The sequence below is a fragment of the Magallana gigas genome, chromosome 1 (assembly GCF_963853765.1).
Source record: "Magallana gigas chromosome 1, xbMagGiga1.1, whole genome shotgun sequence".
Classification (NCBI taxonomy): Eukaryota; Metazoa; Mollusca; class Bivalvia; order Ostreida; family Ostreidae; genus Magallana; species Magallana gigas.
In genome coordinates, this window is record NC_088853.1 from 44,533,466 (window position 1) to 44,545,324 (window position 11,859).

The 11,859-nt window shown below is 32.4% G+C and overlaps 1 long non-coding RNA gene across 1 annotated transcript in view; it reads right to left on the reverse strand.

Annotated features, from left to right (window-relative positions):
* The window catches only part of LOC136273835 (uncharacterized), a 38,919-nt gene extending 27,501 nt beyond the window's left edge, over positions 1-11,418 (reverse strand). The window contains exons 1-2 of the long non-coding RNA XR_010712091.1: positions 11,261-11,418; positions 10,916-11,037 (exon numbers count right to left, since the gene is read on the reverse strand). This is a non-coding gene — a long non-coding RNA (uncharacterized lncRNA). The remainder of the gene's footprint in view (positions 1-10,915; positions 11,038-11,260) is intronic.
* Between the last annotated feature and the right edge of the window lie 441 nt (positions 11,419-11,859).

Here is an 11,859-nt window from a genome sequence, read left to right on the forward strand (position 1 = left end):
AATCTTTTGTTTTACTTGTGTCATATTACATGTCCCTATATACTCGAAAACTGCGTTCCTCAGTCCTACATATTCTACATAATTTGTTTTTACCTTTGAGTTAATAACTGTTTCATAAGTTATGAAATTACCATTTGGATCAAAAAGGTCAATAATACAAATCATATTATTTCGCGGTTTTTGGTAGCTTTGCTATACTAATTTAATTAGTTATTTTTATGACTTTGGGTCTGAAACACCATGCCCCCTCCGCTTGTACATAGAACCGTGAAGAAATGCTTTGCATTACCGAGGAATTCTGCTAAAAGTAAAATGGAAATTAAGTTTTCAAACAGTGATTCTCAGCTATGTACATCTGTCACTGACAACGTTTTAATTCTTGATTTGTACACATTGAATCAAATATTTGTGTAATGCGTGCATTCTACGTAGAAAAAAGTCACAGGCACCCAACGTTAATCCTATAACTTTTTGTCATTATAAAAAATAAATTCCAGACTACCTTAGTCTAAATAATACACGCGTTTTTAGGTATGGGGTATTTGTTTTTATTATGACAAAAAATGTTATCGTCATGTGCCTGTGAAAAAGATGCAGATATTGACTATTTTCTAATTAAGTTGTAATTTATCCATGCACGCCTTCAATTTAAGACCTATGTGAATTCTTGACTTTGAGCTGTAGAGGTCCTTTATCGTGCCGGTGTAACGAAGAATATTGACCCGGGTTGAAAATTGACCCGGGGGTCATTTTTCGACGTTGAATATTGACCCGGGGGTCATTTTTCAACGTTGAAAATTGAGACCAAAATCGTGAAATTTATACCCGGGGTCATTTTTCAACGGTATGAGAAAGATTTTTTCTAAACTCTGATGACATCGACACGTTGAAAATTGATCCTGTTGAGAATTGACCCCAACCTCAGAGTTTTTATCTGAACTGGAACTTACACTATACGGTTTAAATGTACCATCATGCACATATTTTAAAGTTTTAGTTTTAAAATGTTCATACTGTCCGATACATATGCGGACGGGCTAATTTTTTTTAGGTTGATAAGTCCAATTAGTTATTTAATTTTGAGACTGGAAATATGATATCTATTTATTATCACTATACTATGTAAATAAAGCTAAGAAGATGACCGTTTGCTTCGGAATGGAACAGGCGAGTAGGACTAGAATACTTTTTGACATAGATGACATGGTTTTTATTCCCTCATGTGACAGAATTTTAAGTTTCAACTTGTCATAATCTCTGATAAATATATCTAACAAATGTATTGCCCGTTATTGTCACTTTTAAGGCAATTCAACAGAGCTCTATTCGACAGGCGTTGTATTTTCTAATAATTGAAAATATAACCTCTATACTGTTATATTGAGTAAAGGGTATATATATTTATATCAAGACAAAAGGATATACATGTAATGTCAGATACCTATGCTTAATTTGAAGAAGTCAGCATCTCTGTCAAAAAAAATAAATGAATGGTTGTCATATTTTTACCTTTTTATGTATACTGTATTATACATATATACTTAACAATAATTTTTCATAAACTTGTCGGAATAATTTTATTGAAGCACCATCCAATTTTCTGCATATGCAGAGTCAAAGTTCTTTTTAAAAAATGCAATTCATTTCTATCATTTTGAGTTTTCAATTCCATTAATTACCAGTAAATTAGAAACACAGGCAACTGACGTAATATATTTCCTCAAAATTAAAAACATATATATAGCATACAGCAAAAATGTTATCAATTTTTTTTAAAAAGTAGGTTTGCATCTCAATATTCAGTCGGAGGATTGTTGATCTAATTATATTAATGGTATACATGAAAAGGCATGCAAAAAGTTGAATATATTAAGATTACTCAAGCATACAATTGATATATAAACACTTGTTAAAATTCGGCTTTTATCAGACCTAGACTGGAATATGGTGATGTTGTTTGGAGCAGCTGTATCAAGGAAAATCCGAATTGCTTAAACATGTAAAAATTGAAGCAACCAGGACAGTAACAGGGATCAGAGTTAATTCTTCTAAAATCATTTTATATGGTGAGCATTAATTGGAAACCTCACAATCTCGAAGTGATAAACATAAACAAATTATATTCTCCAAGATTATAAATGGTTTAGCACCACAAGATATGTTAGATTGAATTCAGCCATATTTTCTAGCTGAACATACATATAATCTTAGGTCGAATGAGCTTTTTTACTATCTACCACTATATACTTATTACAATAGCTTTGCTCCGTCTACATGTAAATTATGGAATTATCTTCATGCAGGAAAGAAAACTTCATCAACTTTATCTTTCTTTAAGTCAAAACTTAAAAAAACAAAATATACCTAAAGCTTACAAAAATATCAGTTAAGGCAATAGGAAATATTATTATACGTCAATTACGGAATAAAGCTAGTAAAGCTTACTTAAAGGATTTTTTAAACTGATGGGGGTCGATGTTTATAGTGTAGGTCTGAATCTGAAGGAAATGTGATTTTTTCCCCCTGGATATCCAAGATATACTCAACAAAGAGACGAACTTTTTAAACAACTTATTGACATTAGTGTTCCTTTTTATATGAACTATATACTTTATGGTAGTTCTGATTTTTCATATAGATAAAATTGTAAAATTGTTTCCCATGTTTATATTTATATTATAGCGCCAAAGCGTTTTTGATTCTCTTAGGTTACACGGTTTAAACCTATTTAAGTATTATACATGTATATTTACTTGATATATACATGTAGTCCCCTTTTATTAACTGTTCTTTTCAAATGGGCTGGATCATGAAAATGTCATTCTTATGTTTGTATCCCTGCAAGTATAAATGAAGGTGATAGGTTTGTTAATGTAGGTGTGAGTCAACATGTCTACCAACAATATGTCATACAATCAAATATGATAAATATTCAGATAATTATTTAATATACAAGTACCCCCTGTCTTATATGCACATAATTTCAATTATATTCTGTTAACTTGTAATACTATATTCTTATGACTATAGATAATTTCTTTTTGACTTTATATGTTTGAAAGAGTTTACATAGGCTATGACTCTTATCCAATCCATTCAATATTTTGAACATTCCGTTCAATAAAACACGTTTAAATTGAATTAATAATGTAGGTGGCTGTGATACGAAGGTCAACCATCTACTCCAACGCTGTTGTATGATCTACTACTACATATTTCTATTCAAAAAATGCAATTTACCTATTTATTGACGAAAACAATTACTGTTAGTATTTATGATAGATTTTTGTAATCAAAGCAATTTAGAAACTATTAAAGCAAAATTATGTTACTGTCATCCTGTACAAAAATTGGGTTGCTAACTTGCTACAGATTCCATGCCTAAAAAAATCAGCGATTTGATGATATTTAGTTACCCTAGTAACTACGTAACAAATAAAATTTAAAAAGAAAAAATGGCTTTCAAGATATAGTTACTACAGCATTGTTCATGAAAGAGTACATGTTAGCATATCTTCATTGTGTACACTGTTATTGGCTGGATAGGTGTGAATACAAAATTCAGATAATCACAGTTTTAACAAACTGAGTGGGTGCGAGCACAAAAATCTCAATATGACATACTCTAAATTTTGTATTTGTACACATCCAGAAAATCTCCAATGAACAATATCAAAGTTTCAATTTACTGAGTGAACGTAAAACCAAAATTAAACAATATGATGTATTGTAATTTTAAAAATATTTACATTTGTACACTTCTCCAGCGAATTCAAAAAATGGAGTTTAACTACATTGAATATTTTAACGTGTAATTATTCTCATTCTCTACATTCACTCATTAAATTTATCTTTAGTTATCTTTAGTTAAATAATATTTAAATTACACATTTTTGATTAAAATAACTCACCAAGTATAACAGCAATATGAACTAAGATAATAGTCGGGTTGACAAGCTATGAAGTTTCATAATTCAACCGTCTGTCTTTGGTGACGTCGTGATATTAAATCAAAGTTCGTGCTAAAAATTCGATAATGCAAACGGACATGCGCACTCACACACTTAAACCCGAAAAACCAGTCTAACACACCCATTCATTCACTGATCCACCCGCCAAACGTACCCACGTGACCTCTCGTACTACTATCATACTATGAATGATTGTATGAATGAATGAAGCGGTGTGAATGTAAACAGATAAACAATGGGAAATGAAAACATGAAATGTTGGAATAAGTGAACGCAAATATGAATACTAATTAACTAAAATAATTATTCCTGTGACATATACAAATATTCTTAAAAAACATATATTTTTTAAGAAATATACAGATATCACACAAAACAGCAATTAAACGCGAAAAGTCTATTTTTAATAAAATAGTTATTTCATATTTAAAGGGATAATGTGTAAATCAAAAAATATTCATTTATAAAGTCTCATTTTTAACCCCCCCCCCTCCCCGTTGCAACATATAAATATAAAGAATAGATATGTATAAACTGATAATTTTTAATTAAATAAACTCAAGTTATAATATTGATTCGTTATTTTGTGCTTCATTGCTGTTGAATTTTGAACCGGTTTCATGATCAAAATTCCACGATGCGGGTCAATTTTCAACGGATTAGGGTCTTTATTCAACACCTTTCGTCTCATCATTCAAAGTGGAAAAATGACCCCCGGGTCAATTTTCAACCCGGGTCAAAATTCTTCGTTACACCGGCGTCTGCCAAGTCGTGTCACTTATCACCATACAAACAAAGATATGTTTGAGGGATAAAAGGGGTAGGGTTACCCCCATGTTCTTTTTAATCAGTATTTTTCCCCTTAAGTTTACATTTAAAAAAATAAATTTCAACGGAACCCCCTCACCTCCCCCCCCCCCCCTCCACTTTCAGAAACGATGCTAAGATTTTAAGGATGATGTCATTATTTGTTATACTTTCATGTTAAATACTGAAATCTGATTGGTTAAGACGCAGTTCATAATCCGTTCTATTACCCTCAGCGTAAGCAACGCACTTAGCATCGGGTAACATTACAAATTGTTACATGCGCGTAAATTATGCGCGTACGGTTTGCTGTAGAATTCACATTATTCCTATATAAAAGCTGTAAAATTTTCTTCAAAATTAAGACATTCAGTATAACAAAATAAAAAGTGCTTCGCGTCGGTTGACAATGGTTTTCTCGGGGTGTCAATTTCAACTGTTACCCTCCCAAACAGGCACTATTTATATAATATCATAGATTACCTTCTCTTGATGTATCTGATGTAGAGTGCCATCTTTTCTGAAAAGGTCTTTACTTCAAATTGATAACTCTGAGTAGGCACACATAATACAGAGACAATTACAACAAAAACAAAACAATTTCGGCAAAAATATTGATGTGAAATGTTAATACTCGATTCTATTAATGCAGATCTTATTTTACAATAATTAAGGATTATTTTTTAGAAAAAAACGCCAGACATTTTTCAAATTTCATCATTTTCAAGAAAGGTTGCAAGGGGATATCCACTGCTGAGAGGTAAATATAATAAACCAGCATGTAAACAAATAATTTTCCTTGTGTTTATGTATTGCTAAAATGTATATCTATAATTTTAAAACTATAGGCTTTCATTGATTGAGCCGAGTATAGGACTACTTAATGAGAATAAACAAGCCCGCGGTATTGAACCCTCTTCTCCTACGAAAGTGCCGTGTTGTAAATTTTGAATTTACTGGGTGGGTGCAAATACAAAAAGACTATGTGCGGTTTTATGCATTTTTTGCCCCCAAAATCAAAGTTTTAGAAAGAGCTTTAAAATTAGGTGAAAGATAGTTAAAATCATATTGGAAATAAATGTGTAAAAGGTTATCACCACAGTGACGTCATAATGTAGAAATGACGTCATGAAGATTGCATTTTTTGATAAATTGTTGTTTTGTAGCGAAATATGGGTGTTTTTCGATGGTTTTTCGACTGGGAAACATCGAGCGCAGGCTTGCTCAAGTACCATATTTTAGTATAATGTGTATCACAATCTGAAGAAAAACATATGTTAAAATCGCACTTGAGCAGACCTGCGCTCTATCCTTCCGAATGCAAAATATATAGCAAAAATGAGAATATTTTCATTTGTTTGCAAATTTGTGGGATTTGGGCCATTTAGGTGACGTCATAGATACACAGCGAATGAGCAATGATGACTAAAATCATTATTAAACTTATAGGCATCCTCTATACAATGATTTGTGAAGATTTTATTTTTATACGATACTATTTAAAAATTGGGTGAAATCGGGGGCAGATATTTGACATTTATTTCCATTTTATTTTTATTTTTTATTTTCAACTGATTCTGATTTAATGTGATTAACCCACAGTTAGTATAACCAGTTTCATAAGATGGTACCACATTCGGACAGGTATTATCAACCTAAATAATTTTTCTTTAACCAAAATACCCCGTATTGTACATCTACTCAACAACCAAACCCCCCCCCCCCGCCCCTTTTAAAATCAAAGTTAGACGGTGACGTCGTTTGAAAGTAGCATATTACATGTATGATAATTATTGTTGTCGAAAACCGCGGCCAGTATCTCATACATGTACTAATACTTAACGCTTACTCGCACAACTGGTCGTGAGTTTCCTACATGGATAATTCTGTGGAAATCGTAGCTGTGATCTCAATCCACACTTTGCAAATGCTGTGTCTCTTGGCCGTCATCTTTTGGGGAAAACCCATAGATTCATCACAGTAGCCTTTGTAGTATAGAAGTTTGAATCTATATATTTTGTATCTATATGTTTGTATCTATATCAATTGACATTAAAAACCCGTTTTCGGTAATGCTATGCATTTTGATTGCCCTAAAATGACTCATTTAATATGTGAGATGTCACCACATATTGAATGAATTTTCAAATCCAAAGTATTTGTAATTGTATTGTATAAAGAAGGGGAATTTGCTTTTTTCTCTTTTGAATTTTAAGTTGACCCCGCAAAGGGGAACAACTTTTGAAAAATGTGGATTGGACTATTGTGCTTTTAATATTTTGTAGATTTCTCAAAGTAACGAGAACAAATAAAGCTTTGGTATGATAAAATACTTATCAGGTTTTTACTAACTATTTGGTAATACATGTAGTATGTTTATTGTCCCTTTCGACAGCATTTTCCCTCAGTTTCTTCAATCTTCACGGGGGAAAAGTTGCAGTCTTGTGGATCATCACACTTGCTTTTGTCCTCATAGTCAGTTAATACATTTAGGTGTAAAGAAAACGGAATGGGTTTACAAGAACCTGTTTGATAAAACTGGTATTGCTTTTGGAATGCACGTCATCATGAAACAGAAGAGTCAATCAAAATTTTATCTTCGACTTTAGTGGATTATTTCCATTTGCTCACAACGAAAGTGAATACAAATTTTAAAAAAATATCATGCAATATTCAGTCGCGGCAGATTCATTAATCAACGTTTTAAAGTACATTTGTTCTATTGTATTTAGCTATAGATTTATTCAAATAATTTCAATGAATTTGGGAAAGTCACATGTATATTTTATCGCTTCTCAGTACACTTTAACACGCATAAATTACTTGCTACATTTAACTTTTCTAGTAAACTTGCAACAAATATTGATTAATTATTCAAAATAAGTTTTTAAAAACACCAAACAAACAAAATCCAAGTTGAACGCACGTTTTTCTGACCATACAGCTGTGTTTATAAATTTGATTTTATTCTTTGCATGTACTAGACAATCGATCTAGGGTTCGCAAATCCCGGCAATATTTCCAGAAAACTATAGTTCTGTAGCTCAGCAGAATACAACAGTCATCTATGAAGCACATTTTTTTGCCTTCATGTTTCATTATTTATCGCAAATATAGCATGGATGTATACGCTACGGCCGATGTAGCATTGCGTTAAGTGAGGACACTCTCTAACCGGCGAGTCGCAACAAACTGGCACATTTATATAGGCCCGCCTATTTGTAAATGCATGTTGACAAAATGATGCTAACACTTGGAAAGTCAAACAAATGTCGAAGAAAGCTCATAATAGAGTTGTACTCGCGAGTTAAAAATTATTTGAGAATAAACTGGGCGATGTTTACTTAAATAATGTTATCTGATAGTGAAAAAAATCCCCCAAAACCAAAGAAAAGATTCTCTAATACATTTAGGGCGCATATGGATTAAAGTCACTATTTGTACTTCGCTCATCGAATTGCGTTATTCAGTTCATTGTGAAAAAAATCGATAGAAACTGTTTAGTTAACAAAATTATTATATCTTACATAACTGTTCACAATGTACCATAAATGTATCGCGTAGCCCCCTAACTCCGTCACTACCCTAACTCCGTCACTTTCGGGAAACTCCTCGCCGTTTGAAATCAAGTACGATTATGACGTCATTTTTTACATGTCAAAAATCTTTAATCAAATGTCAACAATTTGCAACCGTTAAATTTAAGAATGTGTCAAAAAATAACAGAATTAAACCTTGTTCATTTTATGCACCATTTATTGTGTGAAATCAGCTAAAACTTTTTCACGGGTGCACTAAAATATCAATATTTCTGACATGCGGGCCCATTCGATCATTTACGGTGGTCAGCCATTTTTAGAGAGGTCAAGATGAAACATTTCACATGTAATTTATTTTTGATTAAGGTTATTTATACATTTTTTGCAGTCCGCAATAGCATTTATGCACTACTCTCGATGATAACGCCAAATCGCTCATGCCGATACTTTTGCTTTATACAGGGTATAGATATCTCCGGTATATCGCTATTTAGAATATGCTACATTTCTAAAAATGTTATAAATAAATAATAATAAGTAATATTAATTAATGATATAAAATATTTGAAATATGTAAGGACATAAATCAAACGGCATCCATACATTCTGAAAAGGCCATTGTGATTTTTGTTACCTTGACCCATTTTTTATTCTGGCGATCATTTCATTTCGATGAAATTAAATACAATTTAAATTGTATGCACCATTTTTACTTATTTTAACTTGGCCCAGATACAAATGGAGTTTTAACTAAATTGTTAATGTGTCTTCATTCCCTGCCATATCATAGAGCATGTGGGTGACGGAGTTAGGTTCATAAGATATAATAGGCACGCGTGATAAACGTCGCATTCAGAGGGCTTATTTGAATAAAAATTAAAATATTTTTGTTTATAATTTTATAAATTATATTGTTTCAGATTATATTTAGTGATTGCAAATGATAAAAACCACAAAAAATAATTTACAGAGAAACGCGGGAGGTTTTCTGCTTATGGTGACGGAGTTTGGGTACTCGGGGATATATGGAATATCGCATGAGTTGAACCGATTCTTTATTCTCACAAAAAGCTAGCGTTTGCTGCAAATGAGAGATACACGAGCTGACACGCCGTGAATTCCATAAGATGTTTTACAGCATATGTCTTCGATCCCTTATTTGCTTACAAACAATCTGAACTGAAAATCTTTGAAACATCGTAAAATGTGGTTTCTTTATATACCTGTAAAATTGTAAAATTGCGACTCGATTAGCGTGTTTGAGAGAAAGTCAGCAGCAAGTAAAGCGTCAAGATCAGTAGTAAATATTGTCTGATGAATATTGAGGTGCCTGTAATAAAATTAATGTTTCTACAGACTGAGTGAGTTACAAAATAAGGTACATTGTAAATCACAGGTCAGTCCAAAATTTAACACAATTGTATCGTAAATTTAAAGTGTTTTGTATGTTTGAAAACACATGCACACTTGTAGAAGAAAGCGTGCCATTGATCGGTTCAATAAAATGTAATGTAATATTCATTGTCAGTATCTGTTGTGAATTCTTTGGAATAAGCTACAACAAAATATATAATTTTATACAGCCTCAACTAAAACTAATGCGTTGAAAATGACTGAATTTATCGATGAAGCATATTTGCTGAAATATGAAATGGCGAACCAGTTTAAATAGTGTGTTTCTGTCAATTGTTTACATCATAAAAAAAAAACAAGAAGCGATTATTGTGAGATCTCTTGGCCAATTATCGCAGTGATATAGTTTATGCAGTCCTGATACAGAATTACATGTAAACGTCACAACTGGCAGTTGGTGCATAAATTATCAATACAGCGTAAGCAGACAGGGTAACGGCTCATTTAAAATACAATTTCATACATTATTTAAATGTATGTACAAAATAATTAGCAGCTACAATGCTTAAAATGTCTGATAAGATGAAAATTAATTCTCATACTGAAATCGACACATAGATTAAACATTGCCTGTAACACTGCATGCCTAAAAGAGTTATCCTTCCTTATCCGCTAGGGTCCCCATGAGAAATACTCTTCCGGCCAGGACCGTAGTAATAGACCGTGGCTATTTATAGCCACTGTCTAAAAAGGAATCATTATTTGATTCAAAAGCAGTCTATTCAATGGCATGTACACCTAATAGACTACAGTCTACTCAATGACATGTACACCTAATGGACTACCTTATATAATTTGACATGGTATATAGTTTGGAACGACTTACTTTAATGTAACTTGTGCCTTTATCATGTCTATGTTTCCTACTCAATGACATGTACACCTAATGGACTACCTTATATAATTTGACATGGTATATAGTTTGGAATGACTTACTTTAATGTAACTTGTGCCTTTATCATGTCTATGTTTCCTACTCAATGACATGTACACCTAATAGACTACCTTATATAATTTGACATGGTATATAGTTTTGAATGACTTACTTTAATGTTACTGTATCATGTCTATATGACCTCCTCAATGACATGTACATCTAATGGACTGCATTATGTAATTTGATATGATACATCTAATAGACTACCTCATATAATTTGACATGATACATAGTTATGAGTGACTTACTTCTATATTCCTTGTGTCGTTTAATGAAATCTGTGGTTCCGCTCTATTTCTCGGAAGCTATGGATGGTAGTTTTTTTTCCCTTAAAACCCGATTTAGCACGCAAAAATCAAAACTCTTTAGTCTATAAGGAAAAAAAGAGAAATTGGTATACTGAAACATCAAGAGAATTTGTTAACGAACGACAAGTTATCCCATATACTTAACTCTTTTGCTATATCCTCACCGTCATAACCCCCCCCCCCCTTCTTCTATTCAAAGTTCACATTTTTTAAAACACGAATTCTCAAATCAAAGACACATCATTATAATAATCACTACATAATATATAACAATCAATATCTTACCAAATGATTAGAGAAGTTCCTTTTTTGTCCGGGATTTTGGATAATTTAAAAATCCGGCCTGCAATAATGCATATGAAATCTGCAGTCAGGTGTACCCGAATGTATGCAGAGTTTGTCGGGCTGACATCTTATACTTAACAATAGAAGTGTTACCTGATTGGTTGGTTTGCTGTATAGTGTCGCCGGGTGACTTTGCAGCTCCAGAATAATAGCTCTCAGTATCAGGTCGAGACCACTATATTTTGTGACGTCGGCATAAATTTGCACACTAAATTAGCCATCTGTTTACTTTTATCGACAAACCAATCAGGTGAATGAGTTGCAAGGCATTGTGGGCTACTGCAAGTTTTAGTGTATACAAAGCGTATTGAAAATATATACCATTTTGAATTGTCCTTTGGAAACTCATTTTGAATGATTTTTCAGAATTAATGAAAGTAATATGGACAGTAATGTCTGAACTACAATTTCTATGCTCACATTTAAAAAACATTGCATATGATGACTTATATCAACCTATTTAAATACCCCATTGTCACTGTTCAAAAGGGAGGCACGTTCTATAGAATTAGAAGCAGCGAGTACCGTTTTTTCACGTG